Source organism: Papio anubis, chromosome 2, assembly GCF_008728515.1.
Source record: "Papio anubis isolate 15944 chromosome 2, Panubis1.0, whole genome shotgun sequence".
NCBI classification, from domain to species: Eukaryota; Metazoa; Chordata; class Mammalia; order Primates; family Cercopithecidae; genus Papio; species Papio anubis.
In genome coordinates this window covers 156,544,008-156,565,750 of record NC_044977.1, presented here as the reverse complement: position 1 = coordinate 156,565,750, position 21,743 = coordinate 156,544,008, and the positions used below count along the sequence as shown (strand labels likewise).

General features: G+C 45.6%; 1 protein-coding gene and 1 long non-coding RNA gene across 2 annotated transcripts in view; one reads left to right on the top strand and one right to left on the bottom strand.

Moving 5' to 3' along the window:
- Positions 1–21,743, top strand: part of EPHB1 (EPH receptor B1) — a 443,566-nt gene that overhangs the window by 273,562 nt on the left and 148,261 nt on the right. The gene's annotated exons all lie outside the window — the stretch shown is intronic.
- LOC103882344 lies at positions 239–20,711 on the bottom strand. The gene is made up of 3 exons (XR_004182284.1): positions 20,631–20,711; positions 20,364–20,512; positions 239–464 (listed from the first exon to the last, which is right to left on the bottom strand). It is a non-coding gene; the product is annotated as an uncharacterized LOC103882344 (long non-coding RNA).

The window sequence follows — 21,743 nt, the reverse complement described above, 5'->3', positions numbered from 1 at the left end:
CAGTCCCACCTTGGGACGCCCTCCCTTCCTTTGGGCAGGTGATGATGACAGTTCAGTAGGTGTGTTTGTGGTGGCAGGATGGTGAAATCGCTACCGAGGCAGTGGGTAGAGTCTTTGTTGGAGATGGCTCTCCCTCTGCCTGCCTTTTCGAGAATAGATATTTTTTTTCTTTTCTTTAGCTCAGGGATATGCCAAGAAAAAATGAAATAAAAGTAAAGGAAAGAAAGACCAAAGTATGTTTAATTGGAATAGCTTTTTGCCATGTGAAAAAGCGACAGTTTATTGCAAAATATTTATCTTCATTATGGGTGGTATCATTATTGATGGAGATGCCCTGCAGACTAATGGGAAAATCTCTCCAGGAGGCCCAAATCCTGATGAGCTGAGTCTCCACCTTGCTTCTGACACGCTGGGTGAGCACATCCTTTAATTCCTGGGTGCCTCAGCTCACCCACCCGTACAGCCTAGAAAAGACAGTGCCCATGGTTAGATTAGCCTCGTGGAGCTGGAAGAAGTCTTCGAGGTCGGGGCATGAGCAGCTCCTTGTGGCAAGGACTGCACCTTGCTGGCTGTTGTGTCATATAGGACCCTTGCTTAACGAAGGTGTGTGCTGACTGGCTGCATGGTGAATGAACAACAGAGAGCAAGCCTGTGTTAAAGGAATGGCAGGTCTATGCATCTAATCTAACCATTCATTTCACAGAGAAGGCAATTGCAGTCCAGAGAGGGTGAGTCACACTCGTTTGCTGCAGAGCTGGCTGAGGTTCAGCTCCCTCATTCCCAGGGGCCTCTCCATGGTTCTACCCAGCAGCTCCATGGTCCTTCTATTGCGAGATGTTGTAGAACATGAATGAGAATGTACACTTGCAGTTATTTTTGCTATTCACAATATAAGAAGCTTACAAAAGTCAAAGTATCACTTATCATGATGGATGTTTGGTAGGCCCAGATAAGCAGACATAGGAGCTATAATAAACACTAAAATCAAGCCTTGTATATGTTCACCGATAAACAGCAAAGGTGAGGGAATGACTCTTATTTACCCTCCTTATCCCCATTTTGTGGATGAGTTCGCTGTGGCTCAGAGAGGCTACAACAGAACTTGCCCACAACCTCACAGGTAGCAAGGGTTTAGGAACTGGTTCTAGAACCCGGATATTCAGGGTGAATTTCATTGACCCATTACTGTCTTCTGCAACATTCTGAGCCACCGACTTTAATAATAATGACCCCTTATCTGTGCAGCCACAAGCAGACCTGGCCTAGGGCTCACCTGTGTTCTCCAGTGGCTGAGTTAGTTGATTAACACAAAGAGGCAACCAGAGCAACCCTGACTTTGAGAAATTCCTAAAGGGAAGCTAAGTGTGTCTTCCCAAGTTCATTACCTGGTCTCAGAACTTTATAGCCACACCTCATAAACTGGTGTGGTGAGACATTTGGCTGCTCTCTTGGAAGAGACATCAAGAGTGATTTAGAACTCCTGCATGCAGGTTTCCGGTCAGTGTCAACACATGGAAAGCTTCTGGAGGGCTGAAGCCTTTATGAATGGTTGCTTCCTTCTCCCAACTGGAATCACTCACCTTGGAGCCCAGGTTTACTGCTCCGAGATTGTAAAGATGCCAAGGAATGGAGACAGCCTGGTTTTTTATTGTGCCTGCCTCAAATGGAATCTGCCTGTCTGGACAAAGGTAGCATCACGAATGTTTGATGCGGGTGTCTCGTCTTGTCCTGAGGACCCCAAGCCTCTCAGCATTGCCCAGTGCTCCTCAGCACACACACATAGCTCATAGCAATGAGGCAGCTGGGCCTTGCCCTCCCTGCCTCTGTCTTCCCCAGTTGACTGGCATCCCCTGCCACATGTCCATCTCAGCCTATTATTAACACCTCCTTCTGTCTCAGATCGCTTCCTTTCCCCCAGGGAGTGCTGTGGGTTTGAAATGATGGTCTTTAATCATTTCTTAAGTGACCAGCCCTGAAATCATTTCTTAGTGCCATACACACAAATTAAATCATAAATCCGCAGTGGGCTCTGCAAAGAACTGAAGTGCAGCCCCTGATTAAGAGCTGAGGGGAGGCCTCCCCAGGAGAAAGGCATCAATGTGTGCCTAGAGGAAAGGCCAGGGCCCTGGAGAGAAGAAAGAAGCTTCTTACTAACTCCCTTTGCACAGAAGGGCCTCTTTGCATTTCTGTTGTTATACTCTGCACAAAAGACATATGAGAGGATGCAGACAGATACGTGGGGAGTGGTAGGAGAGCATCTATGTTAGGGTTAGGAAGTCCAGGCAGCCCCTTCCAGGACCGAGCTGCCTACACTCAGCCGTCCAGAATCAGCCAGGCCCAACAGGATCCTTAATGACCTCTGACGGTGGGAGAGAGGAGGACCAGAAGAGTGAGGAATTGCAGGCACGCCTTGAGAGAAACTCAGTAGTGGGGGTGGGAGAGGGTGTTCCTGAAACATATCCATGCTCCCTACTTATTTCAAGACTCAGCTCGACATCATGCCCCTCTTCAAGACTTCCCAGTTTATTTGGAACACTCAGTCTCTCTCCCTACAAAGACAAAGTCTTCTGCTTGATTAGGTTGGTGGTGGGTATATGGCAATGACACTAGCAAGCTGCTAAACATCCTTGACTCTTTCCACCACCATGCCTTTGTGCATGACATTTTCCTTGCCCTGTAGTGCCTACCTTCATTTTACCTACCTAGTAAACTCCTATGAATGCTTCAAGGCCCATATCAGTTGTCATCTCCGCCAGGAGCCTCACTCTCCCAACTAATATAGAGAGGAGACTTCTCTCCCCACCCCTCTGTATGCTTCTCTTTTCACATTCACATGCTGTTTTATAATTATTGTTAACATTTGGTTCTTTCACTGAGTTTTCTGTTCCTTGAGAATGGGGACTCTAGCGTACTCTTCTCTGTAAAGTCAAAGTAGCCAGCTCAGGGCTTGAATTCAAGGAGTGATGTTGCTGAAACTGTGTAGTCAAGTGGTTGGAGCCTCACAGTGAAAGAGCTCTTCGCTATTTTTTGCCTCCGGCATGCTTTGCTTATGTAAGTCACTCGACTTTTGAGTTGAGAATCTGAGTTTCTTCTGCAAAATGAGAAAAATAAAACCAGTACCTTTACTATTGCAATAGCCTGCAAAGAAGATAAATCTGAGAGTGGGTTGTTGGGGGAATGTGTCAAAACTCTTTAGCTCCTGAAAAATTCCATTAGAAAGTCAAGGTGTTGGTATTGCAATTATTATTTGATTCCCAGATGGTGAGAGTGCTTCCAGAAATGTGCTTTGCTTGATGAACCAATACATTTTTAGCCCCCACTGATGAATTTGGGAATCGAATACCTGTCATCTTGAAATAATTGACACATCTTGGTGAGGCACTTAGTTTCCTCTGATGAAAGTCTGGTTTCTTACTGAGAATGAGGAGGAAGCCGTGTTACATGGGAGCAATATTGTTTTATGGACCTTTATCTTGGTTATTAACAAATGAGCGTTACATGTGGAAATGGTAAAGGGGGAATTCAATAATGAAGTTTCATAGGATTATAATGATTATTAGCCTAATGATGATGAAATCCAGGCTTCGATGCATGTGGTTTCCTTGGCATTCTCTGTTCTGTGCCCTTTATGCTGATGGGCAGCAGCCCGGCTGCATCTGTCCCTAACATCCCATCCTGAAGTTATATGGGAAGTGGGCATAAATGTAGTTGGCTCCTCTAGCAAATCTGGATTGGGATATCCATGCACAATAATAATTATAGGTGCCCATATGTTATGCAAATAGCAAAAAGCTTACATTCTAGGGAGCCGACATCCACTAGAGGTAGGAACAGTTCACATCAGTGAATGCTCACTGCCCGCCCTGCTGCTGAGCTTCCCAAGGGTCCTCTGGAAGAAGCAGCCCATCTCACCAGCATTCACACTCTATTCATTTCTCTGTGTGCACCAGAAGCCACTGTAAGGATGAATTTGCCTTTCAGAGCAGGCCTCTGTAGAATACCCAGCAGCCACATCCATGCATCACGTTTTCACATCTGGTCAGGAATTCAGGCAGGCAGGAACTCAGAGGGACTCAGAGCCAGCATATGACATAGACCATACTTATTTTTTTTTTCTCTTCCTTTAGAGGCAGGAAAAGTAGGACAAGATGCCCTAAGTGAGCAGAAAAGATACTCATCTTGTCCCTTTCGTAAGCCTCTCATCTGAACTCATGTTGACTTGAACATATGACTTTTTGAGCCTGAGTGCATATACCCATGAATACAGAATGTCCCCACCCTCATAGATAACTTACCATAGTAAATAGCTGGAAAGGACATCAGCTATGAAGCCAGACAGACCTGGTGGTGAATTATACCTCCATGACAGACTAGCTGGGAAATATTGGGCAAATTGTTTTATCTCTGAGCCTCAGTATCACTGTCAGTGAAATGGAAATGCTACTATCTCTCTCATATAGTTTCATCGAAAAGAAATGTTAAGATTACATTTGTCTATAAGAAACATGAAAATGAAAGATAATTGTGGTTTTAAAAATACCGTTTTTTTTCTCATGTAAAATAAATCCAGGTTGGATGGCACTCCATGATGTGATGTTGGAAACCCAGGTGCATTCTACTTTGTTGCTTTGAAATTCTGAGCACACAGTTTCCATCTCATAGTTGAAGATGGCTGCTTGAGTTCCAACTATCATGTCTACTTTTCAGCCAGCAAAAATGAGGAAGGATGGAAGAAGAGCTAACTTTCTCTCAGAAGTCACATAGGGTACGACTTCTCCTTGTATCCCTAGATCTTAGTGATTCAAGCCAATACGCATGCATTATCAAAGCTTGATGGGAATGTCCCATATAGTGGGGGAAAATGTTGACTCTGAAAAATAGAAAACATTAGCAAGGTGATGACACATTGTCTATACTGAACATATTAGCATTTTATAATAGAAAATATTAACTGCTATTAATACTTTGAATTGAGCACTTATTTCATGCCAGATATTGTACCAAACATTTATAATTTCTATCTCATTCAATCATCAAAACAGCTCTATGAGACAGGGACTAATTTTTACACATGAGGAAACTGAGGCTCAAAAATGTTATAGAACTTGCTTCGCATGACTCTAAGTAGTAGAGTCTGTAACTGAAGCTGGTACTCCTTTCTCCAGGAAGTTATGTTGGCATAGTTGATGTTTAACATAAGTAGTTATACACAGTAGTTTTTGTTTATTCCAGGTAAATTTACTTGGTATAAAAATATTCCAATGAGCTATCAAGTCTCTGGAGTCAGCAGCCTGCATTCAATTCCTATCTGTACCACCAGCTGTGGGATTTTGAACAAGCTACTGGACTTATTTGAGCCTCAGTTTTTTAATGTGCAAAATGGGAGTAATTGTAGCACTTATCTCTTGGGGCTGTTGTGAGGATAACATGGGATTATTCTGAGTAACATACCTGGCCTGTGATGAATGCTTAAATTCTTGTTGTTATTATTAATGAAACAATTGTAATTAATACCAACACAACTTTATAACCAATTTTAACACGTGGTGGGTAGCTTGGCACACAGACCTTGCCTTGGAAGGGTGAAGTGAGACACATCAGGTGCTGAGGGTAGGAGGGCAATTAAGAGGCCTTTGCTGGTCTGATCCCAAAGGTTGAAAGGTGAGATTGGGCACAGGAGAGCCGGCCCCTTCCTGGGCGGGAGAGGGAGCAATGTCGTGTTCACCTGTCCAGCTAGACTCCTGTCATTCCTCCAGCTCTGGGCTCATGTCCTGCTGTTTGCTTTGGGGGAGTCTTTTCTCAAGTTGCTCAGCAGTGCCTGCTGCTCCCTCACTCCATTCCTCCCTCTGGGCCTTCCCTGAGATCCTCACCTGCTGTTCCTTCCCTAGGTTCTTCCTGATGTGCTGAGCCCAGTTGAATGGCTTCCCTAAGTGTGCATTGAAATCTAAGTGCTAAGTGTATCCTTAACACCTCTAATCTCTGCTGCAAGCTTCTGCTCTAATTGTGTTTCACTGACAGACCTGAAGGCAGTTGGTGATACTAATGTTCATCCAGGAAACTGCAAATAAGGAGGACACAGGGCACTCTGGAAATTACTTCTCAGCACCTAGGAATAAATGGTCACAGGAAAGAATGTGACTATCCAACTGTTTGCTGTCTCTGTCGCAGTGGGAGGCCTCACCCAGCTGATCTGATTCGCAACACCCACCGGTCCATTCACATGATCTCCAGGGATCCAGCGCCTACGGCTGGCTCTGCGTGGGTACTCAAAAGGAGAGTGTCCTCCCTATTCCAGAACTTGCAAGCCCCACTTCTCTTTTCAAAGGCTGCTTCAGAGTTGATGAGGTCCTAAGCAAAAGTTGCAGGTCAGACAAAATGAATACTGCCAAATCTCTCTGCCTTCAGCCTTTTGGATAAATCTCATGCATATATTCTGCCTTGTCATAGTAACTCTTACTTGGAGAATCTTTTGGGATGACTATAACCTTATTTCAATATTGATTATTACTCATGGTTACTTCACTTTTTAAGAATTGACTCTAGACTTGCAAAGTGCTACATCCACTATCACTGCAATTTAGGAGCTGAGATCTGGCTGAACAACCCCCCCTGGCAACATTGTGGCAGAGCCAGTTAGACCTGACTGATTCCTTCGTGACCTTGGACAGGCCACTTTCCTCTAAATAATCTGCTTAGGGAGGTCCATGCCCATGTCTGCAGTGCCACACTGTTTGGGCAGACAGGCAAGGACAGGGCAGTGTAGGGGGAAGGGTTTCTGCCCCTTATCTGTCAAGACAGCTCTGATAATTTAGCCTGAGAATTTCAGCCTCAAAGCTTTTGCTTTGCCATTAAAAGAAGTAAAAATTATTTCTTTTGCTTACTTGTCCCACTTGAATGCCGTGTAATATCATTATAGATTTACGTGTTTATGACTTTGTGACCTGGGGAGAAGCTGGAAATTCCACTTCTCTCCATTTCTACTCCTGGGTTTCTGTAAAGGTCACAGCAAAATTATTTTATCAAGTACACCACAGAAGGGGAAAATCTTAATCTTATATTATACATATGCAGCACTTGACCTTCTCTTGAGATGCAGCACCTCTTAGCTACACTTGCTTAAACAGAATGCAGCTCTTCCCTGATGCATACAGAGAGAATAATTAGATGCCCTTGCATCCAAGTTGGAGAGGAGGCTGTGCAGTGGGACCAACTTCAAAGCTGAGAAGGAGAAAGAGTTGAGGCAGTTGGGGTGGGGGCGGGGGTGAGCTCCACAGAGCTGCAGCAGGCTCATGCTTATGATGGGGCCATCTGGGCAGGTGGATCAGACACTGGCACCGTGACTTGTTCTGGTTCTCCTGCACCTCTGGCCAAGTCATTGCCTTCTCTGGGCCTCATTTTTGCCATCATAAGTCTGTGATGTGGCAATTCAATCACAGGTAGTTTCTGCCTGGAACATTGTGTTAAAGGGTCAGCACTCTGCTGTGGGTTGAGTAGGAATGAGTGCCAAGATTGATTAGCAATGTCTGCCATGGCAGGCATGGAGAGGTGGTGACAGTGTCTGTGCTGGGTATCGGCAGCCCCTATTCTAAAAGGTATTTCTAAGGTCTTTTCCAGCCCTGTCTGTCTGTGATTTGTGGGCTCACCAAACTCTGGGGTGAGGAAGCCAGGAAAGGAAGGAACAAGAGCAACCTTCCCTAAGAGAAGAGTTGTATTTGCCTGGTTAGAGTTTAGAGAGTAAATGAGATTTGTGTGATACATCTAAACACAGTTGCTTGTGTGTGTGTGTTTCCTATTCGCTCTGTGAAAAGCAGAGAGAGCAAATGAAAGCAGTGTCTGTCCTAGGTGTGACCACCCAGCAGACCTGGCTGACCTGTGTGTGCCCTGGTGGCGAGCCTGTGCCTCTGGGGCTCTGGAAAAAGTGAGAAACTCTGTGTGGCTTCTTGTCATTGTCCAGCCTTTAGATAGAAGTACAGTGAGAAATCATCTTCATTTATCTTAAGAACTTGGTTATAAATTTTTTTTAAGGGAATCCATTAAGGTCTGTGTCAGGGAAAGTGCTTAAAAAATGAGGTTTTTCTCAAAAGGAAAACACTTCAGTTTGAAAACATGGGAAGCAGCCTGACTGCCAGCATATGTCCTGCTCATCCCCTGCCTGGAGCTACCAGATTGATGGTGTTTTTAGAACACTGGCAGCTGGGCACTGATGAGGGTGGAGACTGGGCCTCAGGAGGGGACAGTTGGGGATTCCCCTGTCCTCGCTGATGCAGCAGAGACCTAGGCCTAGCACCCAAGAAGGATAAATGACCTGGGGCTCTCAGAGTGACCAAAGTGATGGGACCCTCCCTTCTGTTGGGTCCCAGGGGCCCCTTGAAGCGTCTCCCTCGTGGTTGAGAGTGAGGTGTCAAGGGGATACCTATCTCCCTTTAAAGAGTCCATCCTGGCTGCTGGCAGGGTGCTTCTGCTGTCTTCTAAAGCACAGGTTCCTCTCCACTGCCCTCCAGCATGAGCTTACCACTTCGTTTACCTCCCTGCTCTGCCCTCTGGGAACTGACACTGTTTCCCTGTCTCCTGCTTAGCTGTGACATCAGATCTTCTCAAGGAGGGCACGGTCCTGCCTCTGGAGTCCAACATCCTTCCTTCCTCCCTCCCTCCCTCCCTCTCCCCTCTCTCTCTCTCCCTCCCTCCCTCTCCTCTCTCTCTCTCTCTGTCTCTTTCTCTCTTTCTCTCTCTCTCTCTCTTTCTCTCTTTCTTTCTTGAGACAGAGTGTCTGTCGCCCTGGCTGGAGTGCAGTGGTGCAATCTCGGCTCACTGCAACCTCCACTTGCCGGGTTCAAGCGATTCTCCTGCCTCAGCCTCCTGAGTAGCTGGGACTACAGACATGCGCCACTACTCCCGGCTAATTTTTTCTATTTTTAGTGGAAACGAGGTTTTGCCATGTTGACCAGGCTGATCTCGAACTCCTGGGCTCAAGTGATCCACCTGCCTTAGCCTCCTAAAGTGCTGGGATTACAGGCGGGAGCCACTATGCCTAGCCTGGAGTTCAGCATCTTAAGAATTCCACCCCCATTTAGCTGCGTGCTGCCTCTGCATTGGGGGCTTCTCCAGACCCCCTTACCCTTCTGATTCCTGCATATCTGGAATTCCTCACTCCTTGACAATGGCCCTCTTCTTACCCAATGTAAAGGCGGTGACTATCTGATATCTATCTCAGGGCACACAGAAAGTGCTCCCCAGATGTGTGTTGAGTGAATGAGAGAATGCCTATAAAAGGAAAACAGCTCATCCTTCAAAAGAGATTTTTTAGGGGATGCTAACGTGAGTGAAGAGGTGGAGTTGGGGACACAGAGACATGATGGCTCACAGAAAGGCTAGGCTTGAGTGGGGGCCTTCTGTGCCAACTCCCAGGCCACTCCCCACACTCCACCGCCCTCTCTGCCTTGTCCTGCTGCCAGTGGGGCCTCACTTCTTGCCTTCTTCCCATACCAGTCACACTACTCCTGCCTAGCACTGCCCTCTGATCTTCCACTGTTTGAAAAAATCTTTTTTAGCTAGGCATGGTGGCCCACGCCTGTAATCCCAGCACTTTCAGAGACCAATATGGGCAGATCACTTGAGGTCAGGAGTTCAAGACCAGCGTGGCCAACATGATGAAACCCTGTCTCTGCTAAAAAATACAAAAATAATTAGCCAGGCATGGTGGCACGTGCCTGTAGTCCCAGGTATTCAGGAGGCTGTGGTGGGAGAATCTCTTGAACCCTCAAGGCAGAGGTTGCAGCAAGCTAAGATCACACCACTACACTCCAACCTGGGTAACAGAGTGAGACCCTGTCTCAAAGAAAGAAATCTTTTGCAATTCAAAAAACTAATATAAGTTCACTGCATAAAAATTGGAAAATATAGATCATAAAAGATGTTTTAAATGTGTATAATCTCATCTTTATAAAAGAGTGACATTTTTGAGAACAATATTTGTTCCCACTATTTGCCAATGTTTTTAGATGTCACTAACCACAGGTTTTCACCATCTTCCTTGATTGGGTATGATTTTCCATTTATGGATGCACTATAATTTATTGATCTGACACTTTATTTTAGGGCTTTTAAGCTGTTATTAGTTTTTTCATGCTATAAATAATATTGTCATGAATACCCTCATAGTTAAATCTTTGAGCTACCTGTGATTATTTCATTAATATAAATTCCATAGAGAGAGGAGCTTGAGCACCATTAGGCCATTTGCCTCTCTGGGTCCCACTTCTCCACCAAGCCCTGGGAAAGAGGGCAGGCCAGCACACAGCAGCATCAGCCTCGCTGGTGTCTGGCTGTTGTGACCCTGCTCTGTCCCACTCCCCTCCATGCTGATCATTTCAAGGTTGTAAGAGCCTGGGAGAGTGAAGGACCAGGCCCTGCCCCTTCCCAGTCTCTGCCCAGTGGTCCCTTACTTCCCAGTTAGCTGCATTATTGCCTCCTTCCCCAGGGATCCCCCATGTCCAGGGTGTAGACTTTAGAATGTCGGGTGTCTGTGGGGGCAGACCAAGATGTTCATGCTGTTTCTTCTGGGGCTGGGCTGTGGACAGGAGGGGCCTGTCAGCTGCCTCCTCCACAACTCCTCCTGTGTCCTTCCCTTTTCCTTCTATTCTGAGGCAGGCAGGGCCAAGGAATAAGTTCAGCTGAGTCCCTGCTTCTTGGGTGACCTGAGAAAGTCAAGTGCCTTCTCTGGCCTCAGTTTCCCTCTGTGTAAGGAAGCACAATTGTTCCCAGCTAAACCTTCTCCCTCCTGCTTTCCCTCTTCCCTGCTGTCTCTGTCTTCCTTGGTGCTGCAGCATCGTACCCCTTCCTGTCCCTTCTGTTGGCCTAAAGCTAAGGAACCAGCCCATGGGACGCTCAGCAGTTACTGGCTGTCCAGTTGGCCTGCTGTGGAGGAGATACAGGTAATGCTGCAGCTTCAGGGACAGGAATCTCTGGTCAGAGGTCTGTTCCCTGTACCATTCCAAAGTCCAGAAGGCTCTTCTGGCCACTCTGCAGATTCCTTAGTCTGAAGATTGGGTTCTCTCCCACATAGACACACACATTGTTTCTCTGACTTTGTCTGCAGGCCAGTGGTCAAGGGACAGACTTGGGGCACAGATGCAGCAGCTGCAGGAAGAGCCAAATCAGTCCTAGTCTCTGAGTGAGACTCTCACCTTCTCTGCTCTGGACCTTTCATACTGCCACTCCCCAATATTCCCCCCAAAGTTATAGGGACAGTGAGCCTACTGCTAAAGTATTGGATTTCTAAAAGAGGACTCCAGGAAGAGGAAAATGCCTAGCCCTAGAGGATGAAATGTAGAGGGCAGGCTTTCTGGGGTCAGCAGGATAGCAGGGACACAAGCAGACAACAGGTTGCAGTCTTTGACTCCTCACACCCAACCCAGTGCCTGGCATCTAGTAGGGGCTCAGTGCCTATCTGTTGAATGAAGGAGCAATCCCCAATCAATTGCCAGACCCTTCTCTTCTAGATAGCTCTTGAATCCATCCACTTCTCTCTGTTCCCACTACACTAGTCCATTATCACTCTTTATGGGCTACTGAATCTTCCTGTAAGTGTCCCCACTCCTCCAGTCCATTCATTTCCCAGCAGCCAGTGTGATCCTTTAGAAACAAAATCTGATTCTGTTTCTTCCCAATTTCAAGCCCATCAAGTGGTTCCATGGACCTCAGGATAAAGTCATGGGCTGAGTGGGTGACATGAGCTCAGGCTGCCCCTCCAAGCGCTCAGCCGCCTCACTTGCCTACGGATCCCACCCACCCCACGCAGCCTCTCTGCCGAGCCTGAGCACTCAGGGCCCCTGCAGGCACTGTACTCAGGTCCTTGATGGAGTCATTTTCATTCTCCAGGGCCTTTTCACAGGCTGCTCTCTCCACCTGGAAGCTTCTCTATCTCCTCTCACTAACCCACCTTGCCTCTGCCTATCATAGGAGGCTTATGTCTTCTTTATGCCTTAACTTAGATGTCGCTTTCCCAAGACCCTCCCAGACAGGGTTAGGTCGCTACTGTAGCGCTTCTATGCCACATTAATCCCATCCATTGGAATTTCCAGCTTAAAGTCTGTCTTCCTCCACCACGATGTCAATTCCACATGGGAAATATCTTTGCGTTTTTCCTCCATTGATGTATCACAGTGCCTAGCATACCTCCAAGTATGTTAATAAATACTTTCAAATGAATTGTTGATGAAAACATTCATCCTGGCTTCTTGTGGAAAACATCTTGAAGATATTTATTGAGGAGACACTATATTCCAGGAATTTTACATGTATTACACTGATCTTCACAATAGCTATGGGAAGGAAGTCACCTTAGCACCCCTTTTTACAAATGGGTGGGCTGAGGGTCAAAGTTTAAATAACTTGCTTAAGATCACACAGCCAGCACATGGAAGTTTTTCAGACCCCATGTGTGCATTCTTCCGGAAGACCTAGATCAGTGGTCCTCAAACTAGAGCCATATCAGAATCGCCTGGTGGGCTTGATAAAATTTGGATTAGTGAGTCACACCTCCAGATTTTCTGGTTCAGTAGGCCTGGAGGAGGGTCTGAGATTCTGCATTTCTGTCCGTTCCCAGGTGACACTGATGCTGCTTGTCTTCGTTCAAGTTGCTGTAACAAATACTGGGTGGCTTAAACAATAAACATTTATTTCTCACAGTTCTGAATACTAGGAAGTCCAAGATCAAGGTGCCAGAAGATCCAGGGTCTGGTGAGGGCCCACTTCCTGGTTGGCAGGTGACCATCTGTTCATTATATCCTTACATGGCAGAAAGAAAGAAAGCTCTCTCGTATTTCTTCTTATTAGGCCATTAATCCCATTTATGAGGGCTCCACCCTCGTGATTTAATTACTCCACAGAGCCCTCACCTTCAAATAGTATCACATTCGGGGGTGGGCACGATGGCTCATGCCTGTAGTGCCAGCACTTTGGGAGGCCGAGAGGGGCAGAGATCAAGACCATCCTGGCTAACATGGTGAAACCCCGTCTCTACTAAAAATACAAAGTTAGCCAGGCATGGTGGCACATGCCTGTAGTCCCAGCTACATTGGAGGCTGAGGCAGGAGAATCGCTTGAACCCTGGAGGCGGAGGTTGCAATGAGCTGAGGTCACGCCACTGCACTCCAGCCTGGGTGACCAGATGTGAGAACTCTGGCCTAGATCATTACAAAACACCTGGGCTTGCTTTATGGCGATCCTCACACCCTAATCACTGACCTTGGACCAGAATTGTAGGATCCAGGCCTGGACTCTCTTCTGAGAGAAACTGATGCCCAGCACAGCCTCCTACAACCGAACAGGACCCTGGCTCTGAAGGCCCTGGCTACACTCTGGGAACAGGCTGCCATCAGGACCTGAGTGTCTGTCCCTCTCGCTTGAGACACTGCTCTTCTGTTTGTCACCCTTCAGTCCTGACCAGTGATTGCCCCATTTCATCAAGGCAAAGCACCCCCACCCTGGCCCACCTCTTTAACAACTTCCATGCGGATGCATTCTAGGCTTGCTACTCCTACTGCTGTCTGAACAACTTAATAGCACAGTAAGTTACAGTCTCTTCTGTGTCATGGTGCCTGCAGCATTCATCAATTTCAGCAAGTGTCACCATGAGTGATACAAGTGTATGACACAGCTAAGTGTCCCCTCTGCACAGGCCATTACAGCTGGCAGCAGGCCCAGGGAGGCAAGAACTGGAGACACATTTGGCTCCAAGTGCCCAGGTTGATGTAGAAGTAAATGCGCTCCAGCCCTCCTCCCACCATGGCCCCCATAAATGCTTTGTATTTTTGGCACCTTCTACAACTACTCTCAAAGTTTCCCCAGGTAAGCTAGGGATCCTGCTGTCTCTGAATCTTGGTGCAATCTTTTCCCTTTGCCTCATACTCCCATCCTCCCTCGGTGCCAACTTTTACCCATACTTTGAGGCCCTATGCATGAACCACCTCCTCTAGACAGCCTTCCAATGGCAACCCACTCTCCCCTTCCTCTAAAGACCTCTGGCACACAGCCTCTCCACCTCTGCCGTAGAAATTTGATTGGTAAACACTTCACCCTGACCTGCTATGCTCAGCTCAGCTCCTTGGCTGTGCAATATTCCATTGTATGAATGATATGAATGTTGCATAATTTATTTAGCCAATACCTTATTATCAGACTTTTAAGTTCTTCCCTCCCTCTTCTCTTTTTTCTTTCTTCCCTATTATAAATAACACTGTGATGAACATCAACAAACATAGATCTTTTCCTACACCTGCTTGCTTTTTTTTTCTAGAATAAGTTTTTAGAAATAAGTTCGTTGAATCAAAGCTTTCAACATTTTGAAGCTCTTAATACACATCAAATAACTCTCCCAGGAAACGATAAGAGTCCACACTTTGGCTGGGCACATTGACTTACTCCAGTAATTCCAGCACTTTGGGAAGCCGAGGCAGATGGATCATTTGAGGTCAGGTGCTCAGGACCAGCCTAGCCAACTCGGTAAATCACATCTGTACTAAAAACACAAAACTTAGGTGGTAGTGGTGCATGCCTGTAATCCCAGTTACTCAGGAGGCTGAGGCAGGAGAATCGCTTGACCCTGGGAGGCGGAGGTTGCGGTGAGCCGAGATTGCGCCACTGCACTCCAGTCTGGGCAACAGAGTGAGACCCTGTCTCAAAAAAAAAAAAAAAAAAAAAAAAGAAGCCACACTTTGTGTGGGACTGCTCATTATCTTACATTCTCTAATATTAATACCATATTTGTTGTTGTTGTTATTATTATCATCACAGCTTTTATCTTTTGGGTCTTATCACAGCAGTCCTTCAGCAAACACTCATTCAACTAGCCATAGAATGTGTATGCCTATGTGTAAAGTTTGTGCTAAGTGCTGGGGAAAGGGAAATACAAAGATGATGAAAACACCTAGTGTCAGCCTTCAGAGAACTTTCAAACTAGTACATTCGATGGATGGATGGATGGATGGATGGATGGATGGATGGATGGATGAATGGATGAATGGATGGGTGCTTGGGAAATATTTATTTGCCGTTGGTTTTCTCAACACATTGCCATAAATATAAGGGGAATTGGGAGTTTCATAAGGCTTTGAGTCCCAGTGGAATGTCCTGGGGCTATTCAGGAAAACCCATTCTGGGAAAGCAAAGATTGCTTTTGAGAATAGACAGAGGAATCCCAGTGCAGAGACCTCATGCCACCTCCTTCTAGGGAGTTTCACCAGGCCTGAAATTTCAGAGCTGGGAACCTATTTGGTCAGCCACCAGTAATGTGAAGGTAATGGAGACATTTGGCCACAGAAGTGACTTTAAATAGTGGCCCAATGTGGGGCCACAAGACCTATGGAAGGAGCTATGTAGAGCTGTTTGCATGACCCACAGGAATTTCTTGCCCGCCAACACCACACCTATCGCACAATTCTTAGCAGCTGCTGAGAGAGGCTCTTCTGCCTCTCTTACAGAATGAGAGCAAAGCGTAAGACAAAGGAAGGGGAGGTTGTAGGAGCAATGAACTGCGGACTGTGAACCTCCTTCTTCCTGGCCAGAAGCATGTGCCTTGCCTCTCTCCCAGTTGCCCCATGAGGCAGACTGACTTCCCTGAGCCAGCTGCTGAGCTGCACCTGCCTTGAGAAAGGCACCCGGTTCTTAAGCAGGGGATGAATATTCATTGGCATGAACCTTTGCAAACTCATTTGGGGAAAAAAAAATAGATCAGAAGAAGTAATCAGATTATTAAAAAGAAAGAGCAAGGACAGAAGGTGGCGGTGGAGGGAAGAATCACATTTAAAATGCAAGGAGAGATTTCCTCCCTGCGGTGTAGCTCTGACCCCCTCGACCATGCACTGAGAATAGTTAAGCTCTCCCACATTTATGCTGCATAAAAATGTCGTTTTTGAGGCCTCATTTGAGAGGGGGAGGGGCAGCGGTAACACGCACCCTCCACATCTGAAAATTATAAAACAATATTTTGAGGTCTTCATTTTATCTTCCTTTGATATCAAGAAAAATTGTGAGAGCTAAAGAGGCTCTGGTGAGTGCTGAGTGACAGGTTAAAGGGCTCCAATAAAGATTAGATGGTCCACTATCTCCTGAGGAAATTGCATAAAAGTGGTTATTCCCTCTTGCTTCTATTAATTTCCTCTTCCTGGCTGCTTGGAAATGCTTCATAACCTGATGCTGCAGATGGGTACGAGAAGCGCTTTCCATTATCTCAATCACTGTACTGTTTATGAGACACTTAATCTGTTTCTTTATAAAGTAACAGTACTGTAGGTGATGGACTCAGTGTCACTGGAAGTCTGTGTGCATGGACAGGAGGAGAGGGGTGTCTCGAGGGTATTGTAAGCAGAAGGTCATTTGTTACATCGCTGAGGTGCTGAGAAGTTCGGTGGACCTTTCAAGGTGACCTTCTGGATACCAGCCAGAGGTGACGTGCAGCCAACCCTTGGCACTTGAACAGGGAGGCAAATGTGTGTTTTGTCTGTTGAATGGAAAATATACACATGTTTAGGCATGGGGTGCTCAGATCTTGTCTCCTCCCCTTTTCTGAAGTTGGGGGTGGGGAAAGAGATGTGTGGTGAGGTCAGGGGGAGGAGTGCCACCCAAAAGCCTTGGCTATGCAAGTTTCTAGGCCTTCTGTCTGAACTGAGATCACTTACAATGGAGGAAAGCAAACCCCCTTCTCTTAAGGAAACGAGGCAGTTGTAGGCTGCACTGGTGTTAGAAATGTCCAGTCCTCCAAGTTATGTTGTGCCATTGTATTAATACGAATACACAGCAAGGTGCAGGTGGCTCTTCTCTTTCTACCCACCTCCTGGAAACGTAATGGAACTCTCCCCCATGAAGTTCGAAGCTGACCACTTTCTGACCTAATTTCCCTTCCCACTTCTCCTGTTCTTCCACCTCTTTTCTTCTCCCTTTGTCTTTTCCTCTTCTTCTGAATTTCATCTCCTAACCATCAATAAACTTTTTAATCAGCCATTGTCTCAACTCTGTCACCCAGGCTGGAGTGGAGTGGCGCAATCTCGGCTCACTGCAACCTCCGCCTCCTGGGTTCAAGTGATTCTCCTGCATCAGCATCCTGAGTAGCTGGGATTACAGGCACATGCCACAATGCCCAGCTAATTTTTTTTTCTTTTTTGTATTTTTAGTAGAGACAGTGTTTTGCCATGTTGGTCAGGCTGGTCTCAAACTTCCGATCCCAGGTGATCCACCCGCCTCGGCCTCCCAAAGTATTGGGATTACAAGCGTGAGCCATCACACCTGGCCTGAAGTGACACTTTTAACCATTGTTTAAAGCACGAATTCTATGAGAAAGTATAGCACAAGTGTGGTTACAAGTTACAATCTAAAAGGTTAATAAATGAACTCAGGAATACTGCTTCTCTTATAAAGTTTCTTATGACTCTCATCTTATAAGGAGACTCTGCAAAAGGTGTATATCCAGCCACCTGGTCCCCTGTGTGCATACAAGCATAGCGCAGATCCTGCTGTATCAGAAGCAGCATTCTATCATCCACCTCCCTCACCAGGAAGGAGCTTCCTAATGTCGGCTACCCCATCTGTGCTCTGTTCTATTCCGATAGTCTGGTGTCTGGCTAGGAGTCAATTAAATTTCTGTTGAACGAGGGGCTCCCAACTGTAGCAATAGTGCTGACCATAATTCTGCAAAGGAACTCCGGAGTTTTGAAATGATATAAAAGCAGAGAACTCTGTTATTTACCTCAGATTGCCTGAAAGTGCTGAGATGTGTTTGGTTAGGCTACTGCCATATTTAATTATTATTGTTTGAAATTGTAGAGTCTTTATGCAGGTGAGCAGTCTCCGGGCTGCCGGAGTCTCCGCCACTCTGCACTGTGTGACTCCCGGCTGCTTTATATTCTTAAGTGACTGACCTGGCTCCAAAGGCCATTTGCTTTTGCTTCTCTTTTTTTTTTTTTTTTTTTTTTTTGAGACGGAGTCTCGCTCTGTCACCCAGGCTGGGGTGCAGTGGCCGGATCTCAGCTCACTGCAAGCGCCGCCTCCCGGGTTCACGCCATTCTCCTGCCTCAGCCTCCCGAGTAGCTGGGACTACAGGCGCCCGCCACCTCGCCCGGCTAGTTTTTTTTTTTTTGTATTTTTTTAGTAGAGACCGGGTTTCACCATGTTAGCCAGGATGGTCTCGATCTCCTGACCTCGTGATCCGCCCGTCTCGGCCTCCCAAAGTGCTGGGATTACAGGCTTGAGCCACCGCGCCCAGCCTGCTTTTGCTTCTCTTGACCTGAATATTCTCCATTAGAATCCACCCAGAAGCTCTATTTACCAACCCAAGTTAAAGCTACTTTTTCTCAAGGGACAGCATAGTTTTCTTATTTATATTTCTATGTTAAATTTCTAGTGAAACAACAATATTGTTAACTTTTGTTTCTGATTAATGGCACCCCATACAAGGTAAGTTAAAAAGGCTTTGTGGATTAGCCTGGCACTTTAACCCTTGTTTAAAGTATGAATTCTATGAGAATGTATAGCATAACAATCTAAAAGTTTAATAAATTACTGGGCATATACCCAAAAGATTATAAATCATTCTATGATAAAGACACATGCACACATATATTTATTGTAGCACTGTTTACAATAGCAAAGACTTGGAACCAACCCAAATGCCCAGCAATGATAGACTGGATAAAGAAAAAGTGACATATATACACCATGGAATACTATGCAGCCATAAAAAAGAATGAGTTCATGCCCTTTGCAGGGACATGGATGAAGCTGGAAACCATCATTCTCAGCAAAGTAACACAGGAACAGAAAACCAAACACCACACGTTCTCACTCATAAGTAGGAGTTGAACAATGAGAACCCATAGACACAGGGAGGGGAAGATCACACATTGGGGCCTGTTGGGGGGTGGAGGGCAAGGGGAAGGAGAGCATTAGGACAAATAGCTAATGCGTGTGGGGCTTAAAACCTAGATGATGGGTTGATAGGTGCAGCAAGCCACAGTGGCACATATATCGCTATGTAATAAACCTGCACATTCTGCTCATGTATCCCATAACTTAAAGTTAAAAAAAATTTTTTAATAAATGAATTTAGGAATACTGCTTCTTTTATAAATTAAGGCATGCCTAGATAGATTTTATGAAAGTACTAAGTTACAAAGTCTGAGTATTAAGGAGATTCATACATTTTGTAATTATATGTAAAATATATTTTGTAGATATGATTCACCCATTATACATAACAGAAATCATATATGTAAAAACACAGTCTTCCATTGGGTTCCAGGATTTATTTTCCCACTTTGGGACTTGAAATTTGTATTCTGACCCTGAATTCTAAACGTCCCTGGAAAGAAACCTTGTTTTTTTGTTTGTTTGTTTGTTTGTTTTGGGTTTTTTTTGGGAGTGGGTAAGTTGGGATGGAGAGGAGTTAGCATTATTCAGCACACATTGATGCTAGCGACATTTCATATTTGAGTTTATTATTAATGTATTATGATTTGTGGGAGTTATTGTGAGAAAGTTACAGTTCTTTTTCATAGACCTTTTATACAAATGAGCAAATTGAGGCTCTGAGGGATGATACAACTTGCCAGTGGTCACCAAGCTAGGAGCTGGCAGAGCCAAGAATTGACCTCAGGACTGTCTGACCATTGCCAAATGCTTGTTTCTCTGGGGAGAATGGAGTCAGACCCCATCCTGGAAACTCTCTCCTCAACCACTCCCCAAATTTCTCTCCCTAATGGCCAGCTTGGACCTCCTCCCCTCCACTTGCTTCTCTCGTGTACACCTTGGAATTCAGAGACTCAGTCACCCAGAGCCTACCGTCCTCCATCAGAAACCTCAGAAGAGGCACTTTCCACATCCCCCTGCCACTTGTGGTTATCAGGACAATTGTTTATGCTCTTAACTTATTAAATGTAAAGTGAGGAGGCATTTATGTGCTAGAAACACCTTGTTCTTCTTGGACTGGTACATTAAGAAAATTACGGCATGGCAGGGGCCAAATATGAATGCTTGAGTCGTCACCACTACGCCTCCCCCACTCTCCAGAGACAGAGCTCCTGCCAAGTCCAGGCAGCACAGGCCTGGGATTCGTTTGTATTCACTGGCTGCAGAACCAAACAGGGCCAGGAAGGCTGGGGATTTATTAGGAAAAGAGCCAAGCGTTTCTCACAGGAGATGAGGAGAGATATGGAAAGAAGAAAAGGAAAGAGGGAGAAAAACAGAGGGAGGGACCGTACTGAGTGGGCTGGGAAAGATGGATTAGTAAGCCAAAGTCTCGCATACTTTTGCCATTCAGAGCTTCTCCCTTTCATGTTTTATTTGTTAGATCTTTAGTAAAGACTCAGACGTACCTTTTTTCTTTCTACAGAGAAGTTTCTTCTGAATGTGCTGAGATGAGTCAGGAAGTGGTCCCTTTTTACGTGGGTCACAACTGGCATTGTTTCCCCAAAACTGGGAAACAACATTCGCTCCAGTGTCTTCCCCGATCCCAAGGGATGCTCTGCAAAGTAAGGCTTCTTGGTGAAAAAACATAGCATTTTTAAAAGTTCTGAGAAATTCTCAACAAAGAATAAGATGAACTTTTAAAGTTAGCAGTTGTAAATATCTGGCCACAGTACCCTTTTGTCGTAGGTGTTAACAATCCAAAGAACGTGGATCCCATGGAACACATTTGGGTCGTGCCATTCCAGAACACTGTGTTTCAGAGATTCCTTCCTGTCCAAAATGGGACCCCACCCAGCACACGATTGGAGAAACTGAAACCTTTTCCTCACCTTAAGTGAGCAATGGAGTGAGATAACTTTCACAGCATAGAAAACAATTCTTTCTTCTAGTCTTAGCAGAAAAGCAGTGGATATTTTTCAAAGAGCTTATGTGTATGTCGTCACTATCATTTCTCCCACTGTGTGATCCTTGGTAAATTTTGTAACCTCTCCGTGTCCCAGTTTCCTCATTAGCAAAATGGGGATAATAATGTCTACCGCATAGAGTAATGCATGTAAAGCACTTAACAAGACAAGTTAACAGATGGTGGCTACTGCTGTTATTAAAGAATATTCTGCACTTTACAGGAGGGAACAATACATTTGAGAAGATTAACTTTCTATAAGTAGAAACCATTATAATGGCTCTTCCATTATACAACGATCACATTGTGTTAGATTTATATGACTTCATTGGATCAAGAGCTCCTTGAAGGCAGGCTCTATTCTTGAATTCCCTATGCCATGTTTTCAGCAGGAACACAGTAAATGTTTGTTGAATGAAGTAATGAGGTGTGTAAGAAAGCCAAACAAGTTGACCAGTCAGTAAGTTTTACCCAGTCTCAAAGGAGGATGAGCCAGAGTAGGTTTCACGGGGACAGGAAGAGTGGGGGCTGAGATAATAAGGGAGGGCCTTGGGGAACTAGGGTAGGCAGGATCAATCTTGGGAGGGATCAGCAAGGAAGAGACCAGATGTCTGGGCTCAAAAGTCTCTACAGATGAGACAAAGTTAAGACCCAAGGGAATGACTCATTATAAGCTGATCCCACAGGAAATTAAGAGGATGTGCTGTACATGTGAGCACCCCTCCAGTGGAGATCAGGTTGTAGCAGGTGTTCCCAACCTTCCCCACTGCCATGTGCATGATAGATGACACCAAGTGCATGACATGTTCCCTGGTGTGCTGTCTGCAAAGTCATCCTTTCCTTGCCCCGCCCCTGAAAGCATATCAAAATGCAGTTAAAGGAG